The sequence below is a fragment of the Macaca nemestrina genome, chromosome 3, assembly GCF_043159975.1.
Source record: "Macaca nemestrina isolate mMacNem1 chromosome 3, mMacNem.hap1, whole genome shotgun sequence".
Classification (NCBI taxonomy): Eukaryota; Metazoa; Chordata; class Mammalia; order Primates; family Cercopithecidae; genus Macaca; species Macaca nemestrina.
Window position 1 is genome coordinate 11,814,156 of NC_092127.1, and position 8,612 is coordinate 11,822,767.

Below are 8,612 nucleotides of genomic sequence, written 5' to 3' on the forward strand. Positions count from 1 at the left end.
TGCTGGGCACCCCAGAATATGAGAAAGGCTGCCTTGAGGAGTTTATTTAATTAAAAAAAGTATATAACTGTAGAAAATAAAGTTGCTTAGATTTATACAAATATATTTATAAAAATGAGAAAAAAGTGAAAAAATGGAATGCCTAAATAATGAATGTCAATAGAAAAAAAAAAAAAGTATTTTCTTCCCAAAAGAAGGGAAGAAAAACATCAGTTTAGACAAGAGAAAAGGAAAATAAAAAACTTTAGAGATACATACAGTTAAGAAAAGGAGGCCTTCAGCAAATAAACTTTCTCTAACTTCAGCCAAACTAGACACAAACTGAGCTTTAAGAGAAAATTAATGTTCCTTACTTTGAAACTTTTTTCTGAATCAAGGCCTAAAAATTGAAATTAGACTAATATAACGCCTCTAGGTATTAAGGAAGAAATGAGACAGTACGGGCTGGGATGACAAGTCAGTAACTATAACCTGTGGACCAAATCAGACACACTATTTTTGTGTGTGTCAATTAAATTTTATTAGAACACACTCATGATCATTCATTTGCATGTTGTCTTATCCACAGCTTCTTTTATAATACAATGGTTGAGTATCGTAACAGAGAACATACGGCCTGCAAAGCCTAATGTATTTACTATGTGGTACTTTCTGCAAAGAAATGTACTAACCCCAGGCCTAGAGCATTAGGACAACATTCTTAAGTGAATCTTCAGAGAGTTCCTAAGTATAGGTTAAAAAATAACACACAGACACAGAAGCAGATTTATTGAATAATGATTTTATACTTAATGTTGTAATACTTCTCCATATGCTTACAGAAACTCCATGAGACAGGTGCCATTCTCTTTTAAGAAATTCAGAAACTGAAGCTCAGGGGCATTTAATCTACAAAATGTAGCACAGTCCAGGGCCTGTACACACAGCGCACATTGCTGTGGGGGTCATGTATTATACAAGCAGGCCACAGTTTAAGGAGGTGCTATTCATTCACAAATATAATGTATTTATATGTTGGTTGCAACAATAATTTGATAGATACCAATGACATGTATGTTCCAACAAAATCAGTATTACAATTGGAAGCAAAGCATATTGAGATAGGATGCCTTTATTTTGAATTCACATGAAGATTCCGTCTGGGCTACTCATAATAATTTGCAATATATCAAGTTTACTTAATGAATTAGCATATTAGGTTGGAATGAAAAATCAGGTAAAAATGTAAATAAAAGCTTTTAATCAGCAGTGAACATGATGTGTATTTTTTCAGTTTTCTCCATACTGAAGTGGTATCACAGAATTAAGATAAAAATTAACATATTAAGAACTGAAGACACCCCATATTTTGCAACATAAGATTGCTACTGATTCTTTTTTTTTTTTTTTTTTTTTTTGAGGCGGAGTCTCGCTCTGTCGCCCAGGCTGGAGTGAGTGGCGCGATCTCGGCTCACTGCAAGCTCCGCCTCCCGGGTTCCCGCCATTCTCCTGCCTCAGCCTCCCGAGTAGCTGGGACTACAGGCGCCGCCACCACGCCCGGCTAGTTTTTTTTGTATTTTTAGTGGAGACGGGGTTTCATTGTGTTAGCCAGGATGGTCTCGATCTCCTGACCTCGTGATCCGCCCGCCTCGGCCTCCCAAAGTGCTGGGATTACAGGCTTGAGCCACCACGCCCGGCCTTGCTACTGATTCTTAATGGAGACTATCTTACACATACCTGGATTCTTGTGGTGCTATTGAAATGGAAATTTTGTAGCAACATTAATAACTGAGAATCTCTGTGAAACATATGTATCTCATCTAGAACTAGTTTTCTTTTTATGTTAAATGTGCTGCTTACATTTTAATGTTTAGAATCATATAATTCAGCACTAAATATATAGACCAAGTATCTGTAGTAAACCCTTTGGAGACAGTATACCTACTTCTAAAAAGGAAGCCAAGTTTGTCACTTTGTTAGCTTTTAAGGTCACTGTATTTTAATGCTATTAGCATTTTCACAAATACTGATAAAAAAAAAATCCTGGAAATAAGTCTAACTTTTAACACACATATATATGAATATTCCCGAATTAGTTTCTAACTGACTATTTAATAACTTTGCTGTTTTGGAATTGTTTATTTTCCTTTGGTAAATTTGAAAATACTGTTGTAGTGATACAAACACATTTGGTAAACAAATGTAAAAATAGATGTGATATATTCGAAATGTAGGTACAAAATAGCACAAGTGAAGGAGCATTTATTGAGACTGGAGTGTTTCATAGCCCGGTTGATATCGCACCTGAGTTTTAGAGAGCAGTTAGGTTTGAGACTGATAAAACGGGAAGGAAGCAAGTAGCTTATCTAGGACAGAAACTTCTGGGGAAATAACCAGCTCGGAATTCCCAGCGGGTGTTACAGAACATGAGTCCTGGAGAAGTCAGCACATGGATGGACAATTGGGAAACTTTCTCTGTGAAGAAATGAAAAACACGGTGCATAGATTAGATTGGTAAGGGTAACTGTGCTGAAAAAGATAAACAAGCTCAGAATATTAGAGCAATAACTGTGTTAGGGAGTAAGATAAAGCTGAGAAGACAGCAGTAAAAGCAGGAGGAGTACAAGAGCGGGTTGTGAGAGATTACAGAATTTCCAAGAAGTGTTGACAGTGTTACAAGTTCCAGAGGAGAAAAAGTGGAGGAATGGCAAAGGCTGATTGACTTTGTCAACTATTTACTTTAAAAAAACATTTGAGAAAGCCAGAAAGCAGAGGGGATGAAGCTTCACTCTCATGAGAACGGGAAGCAGAGGTAGAGGCAGCATGTACAGTCATCCTTTGAGGGTTTGTTTTAAACACACAAACTGATGTCTGGGAAAAGGTAACAGTTCTTAAATTTTTTTTTTTTTTTTTTTTAGTTTTTTGGTGTGTGTGTGTGTTTACATTGGGACACAGGTGAAATTTGAACATGCTTATTAGCCAAATTGCCTCAGTGAGATTAAAAAAGATATAAGAGACTGGGAATAGCTGATGTCAGAAAATACTGAAGATACTATAGATAAGAACAGCTAAAAAACAATAAGAGCATATTGACCAAAATTTTAAAGAAATACACTTAAGGCCTGGAATAAATACATTTGCACAGTATCTGCAATGACACCTCTTTGAACATAACAGATAGAAAGAATTAAGGAGATTCTTTCATGTGTTTTTTAAGTATTCAAAGAGTATTTTTTTTCCTTTATACAATTGACTTCCAAAAATACAACAAAACAAAAACAAACAAAACCTGCATACAGATGTATGTCAATAGTAACTCAGGCATACCCTCTACCATTTAGAAATAGGGTTTCCAAATAGCCATCTGATCTTTTCCACACTTTGGTCTGAGATGCATCTCAGTTTCAACATTTAATTATACTGTTAGTGGGATGGATTTGAGTATTGAAATTTACGTTGAATATAGGAACTATTTCAATTGTGTATGGGGGTGTAGTAATAGAATGAGGAGGTCCCTAGAGAAAGGAATATACAAAATAATAGAGGAAAATTAAATTAATCTTATGATAGGTCAAGTGATAATGCAGCAGAATTGTATTTTTATATATTCTGCTTTCATTTTATGATTCACTGGGGGACTGTGAATTATCAGAGTATATGGTACATTTATGCTCATTGAATAGAACACCGAGCATAATTTTATCATTTAAAATTATTGCACAAATTTGTAGTTGTATGTTACTTTCGGACACATTTTCAATCATGTCTATGATTTATTAAATGCTTGGTCTACCATATAACATCAAATTATAACATTGTTCCTATGAGAAAATATAAAATGTTTATAACAATCTGCTCTACAGTAAGGTTTCTCAGAACACATTGTAGACACAAATGAGAATTTCCCCATAGCAGTTTTATGAACTATACTTGGCCTAGCTTTATGGTTTAAGAATAAACTGTCCCTGGTGAATATTTAGTAGCTTATGTAAACCTGATTTTGAAATGTTGAGGTACGTGTTATTTTCTTAACCACAACATTCAAAGCCCTGTTTCAGGACTACCTCTCTGACACAGACTCCACTCTGCTCATCTTCTGATTGGTAATAGTTTCATAAAGATGCCCCACCTGCCTTATTCTTTGGACACTTCAATGTATTCTGCATTGTATTTTGACTATACTGCTCTAGTCTTTCTTCAGAATACCACTGATGGTGTATTTATATATGGAGACCACAGTTTTGTTAGAGTGAAAGAATGTCTTTAGAAAAGGCAGTTCCCCCAGACATACACCCACACCCACACACCCCCCCACACACACACACAATAAAAATGGTGGCTTATTAATTAAATCATGGCGGTAGGTAGAATTTATTTAGGAATGAATAAACCTGAGATTATGCTGAGTTCACAGCACTTACCCATACTCTAGAGAAAAGTAAAATCACTAAGCAGAATGATGAACCTGAGTCATGAAGCAAAATTTGTTTGTTCATTACAATGATCACAACAGGATATTAATTTGAATATATTTTATTTGTTGCCTCTACAGGCATGAAATATTTTGAATATTTTAAAAAGGCTATTACTGTAGTACAGAGTTGTTATATGAATACTATGGTTACATAAAAAATTAAGTTATTTAGAAGACTTCGGGTACCAAACCACATTAGATTACAAGACTACTGTTCTACGAATATTTATAGTTAAGATATTTGTCACAACAGAATCTTAAAGTATGATTCCAATTGTAAAGAAATCTTGTTAACAAATATCCCAAGATCTAAGATTAAAATGGCGTGATTGACAGAATGAAGATATCATCATAAAACCCCTACACTGCCCTCAGTGGATCACTAGAGATAAAGTTATCATAGCTACAGTCTAACCTTATGTTGCTATAAAACTGATATATATTTCAAGATAATACTGCTCTCAGTTGGTTTAGCAACCAGATCTTCTTAGCCTTTAGCATTAGAACGTTATATTAATAGACATTTAAACCCTCTTAAACATGATATTCAAATAGTTCTATTGGTTGTATCAAACACTTAAATAATGTAGAGGCTACTACATATAATAATATGTTCTCTTACTCTAGAAATTTTTTAGTCTATCATTCCTAAAATAGCATTAATGGAAAATAGCATCCAATGTTCAGTAGATGTTTTTCTGAGAGAGGATCCTAGAGAATTTCTATGAAAATATGTGTTTTAGTACAAGTAATATTTTTTTCTCTCTAGCAGAATCGTTGTAGTTTCTAATATAAAGGCACTGAAATTAATCAGGGAAACTTATTTACATAGCTATATTAATGCTCTAGATTGGAAATATCTGACTCACTAGCAGTATGTTTATGCTATTTATTCAACAAACATGTACTCATTACTGTTCCGAACATTGGAGCTACAATGACAAGCAAAAGCGACATGGTTTCTCCTTCACTCAGTATGTAGTTTGTAGGAGTTATGAAGAAAATGAAAAACACAAAATACAGTGAGTTTATTGCTACTTTATGGGTAAGAGAAGAGTAATATTGGGAAAACCAATAGAAAGAGAGAACAAACATTAAACTTTTGAAACCTAAAAACAACTAATAACTACAGAGTAAAATGTTAGTGCAGATGGTGGAAGGGAAGGCGTTAATGACAATGAAACCAGAGAAGCAATCACGGACTTTGCAAGTCTTACAGACTTTGGACTTTTTTATATGGGAAAATTGTGTGCAAAGGCTGTTTGAACCTATCAAAATTAACCAACCTCCTTTTGATGGTGTTGGGGTTTTTTGGTTTGTTTTTTCATTTGTCTTTTTATGTGTTTTAATGAAGTCCTTATGTTATTATTGCTAAGAATCATGGTAGAAATATGGTGGGATATTCATTGGATTTGAATTCATGAATGTATAGTCCTCATTTCATAACTGATCTTACCTAGATAACATTTTGGTAGATTAACCTGTAAAAAGAGTTCTTCTATGTTCTCTAATTGTAGGAGATTCAGAAAGCAAAATTAACAACACCATTCTTCCAAAGTGCTAATAACTTGGTAAAAGGACAGTATCATAAAGTGAAGATTCAGGTAAAGTATTCTATTAAATGATGAATATTGATCAAAGAAAATATTAGGTGAAAAGGTAGCAAGTATGCCATATAAATCTGTCCCCATCTAACAGAAAAGCAGCACAATTGTAATTTCTGTTGATGTATAAACTATGAGATGTTTATTCACTATATGTCTAATGGATTTGTGTTTTCACTTTCCACTTACTCAATTACCTTTGTCTCTTTTTAAACATGCAACATTTTTAGTCATCTATAAATTTTATGCCCCAAAATAGATAAAATAATTTAATTTTTAAAATAATGCAATAAAAGGTAACTTTTCTATCATGTCAATATTAATATTTTCCATAAATGTTGAAAATATGTAAAGTAACAAAACAATAATTACTTCTGTAATTATATAGAGAAAATATGTAGCAATTATTCCTAAAAGAAAAAAATTAGAAGTATCTATTAAATTATTATGCTCTGTTTTAGCTTATTTGAGTAAGTGTGCTACAGAACAATGAGTAGTTGAATAATTGGTAGTTAAAGTTTAATCATTGTCCAAGCTCTACTTTTTCTTTCTTTTTTTTTTTTTCTTGAGATGGAGTTTCACTCTTATTGCTCAGGCTGGAGTGCAATGGACGTGATATCGGCTCACTGCAACCTCCGCCTCCCAGGATCATGCAATTCTCCTGCCTCAACCTCCTGAGTAGCTGGAATTACAGGCATGCACCACCACACCTGGCTGATTTTGTATTTTTAGTAGAGACATGTTTTCTCCATGTTGAGGCTGTTCTCAAACTCCTGACCTCAGGTGATCTGCCCGCCCTGGCCTTCCCAAAGTGCTGGGATTACAGGCGTGAGCCACTGTGCCTGACCCAAGCTCTTTTTTTATTAAGTATAATTTAGTTAGATGTGTAAACTCACTGCAATTGTATACACAATTTTCTGTGTATGTATAACATTTGATATTTAAATGTATTTATGGCAAGAGTGTCTGTAACTTTTATGAACATATAAAGTGGACATGATCACAAAAACAGATGTAATTTATTACCATACAGCATCAGAAATACCCCTTCAATCAATAAATATATATAAGGATATGATACTTACAATGGAGGGAACTATGGTATTTAACTGTCAGTAAACTGAAAGAAAAAAATGACTCAAAATGTTTGTAAAGATGATACCGTTGTCTACAAGTTTAGGAAAACACTTCAATTTTTAAACCTTTTTTACCTCATTTTGTTGCTATTTTATTTTCACTACTTAATTATTGGGTGCCACATAATACCTCAAATGAGCAAATTATCACTGAAATTAAAAAGGTAGTTGACTAGGTAGGTGTCCTGTAGGAAGAAAATAAGTCCCCTCAGAATAAATGAGAACTCACTGTACTTTTTAATTCTTTTCAAAAATGAAGGGGAAACAAAGGTTCTCCAAGAAAAATAAAGATTCAAGGAATAAATAAAAGAAAATAAAAATATTTTCAGAAAAGTTTGACAGTATTTGTTGCCAGCAGGAATATATTAAAAGGATAAAACTAAAATATGTGTTTCAATTAGAAAGAAAATGATTCCACAAAGAAATGTAAAAATGTAAAAAGAAATAAAAAGCACTGAAAAGAGTAACTGTATATAAATTACTATTCATTTTAATAAACAATTATTACAGTTTCCTAGATGGCCAAAATATGTACATTGATATACATGTTCATGAAATGCAAGAGGTGGGTGGGGAGTTGATAGAGCTTAACAGTTTTAAAGATGCTAACAGTATTGTGAGAAGGGTCAAAATATTCATTTGTTTTAAACTCCATAATACATCAAAATACATGCTTTAATCTCTATAGTAAAAGGTAGAAGCATAGTAAAAAATTAATAAGACAAAATTAATTAAATCAAAAATGGAATAAAAAGAACACAGAAGAGGTAGATCAAAGAGAAAATAAAGAGAAAAAGTGAGATACCAGCAATACCAATAAATATAAATGGATTAAATATGCTACATAAAACACTAAGATTATTGACCTTAAAAAAAGCAATTTGTCTTAAAAATTACAAATAGTTGTACTCAGAAATGTTGAAATGGAATGAAAAATAACATAAAGTAATAACAAAAAAGTTTATCTACATTAATATCATGAAAATTCAATTTTAAGGTAAAACAAATAGCATTAAGAGAGAAAGAGATGTATATTTTATAATGACAAAGGTGTATAATTGAATGATTGTATTGGTAACCTCAACTGTGCATTTCCACCAGTATCCATGTCCTTTGCAGTGACTGTGAAATTCATTTAACTAATTTGTTTGAGTATATTTTCCCAGCCCTTAAATTTTGGCTTACTGCGATTAATTGTCTTAGCCAAAGTTAGCAGCTTTAATATAAATAAAACCTTGATGAAGTGTTTGTGGGTTTTGGCTTTCTCTTTTGCTTGTCTGTGATAGTCATAAGAATGTGCCCAAACTATCCTTCTGGAAAGAATTTAGAAACATGTGGCTAAAAGAAACACATGGGAAGAGATAAGTTGTCCAAACTAAGACTGGAATAGTCCAGCCAGTAGTCAGACAGCTTCCAAAG

At 33.1% G+C, this 8,612-nt stretch overlaps 1 long non-coding RNA gene across 1 annotated transcript in view; it reads left to right on the forward strand.

Moving 5' to 3' along the window:
* The window catches only part of LOC105466624 (uncharacterized), a 49,700-nt gene extending 43,550 nt beyond the window's left edge, over positions 1 to 6,150 (forward strand). The window contains exon 3 of the long non-coding RNA XR_978330.2: positions 5,971 to 6,150. This is a non-coding gene — a long non-coding RNA (uncharacterized lncRNA). The remainder of the gene's footprint in view (positions 1 to 5,970) is intronic.
* The last annotated feature ends 2,462 nt before the right edge of the window (positions 6,151 to 8,612 follow it).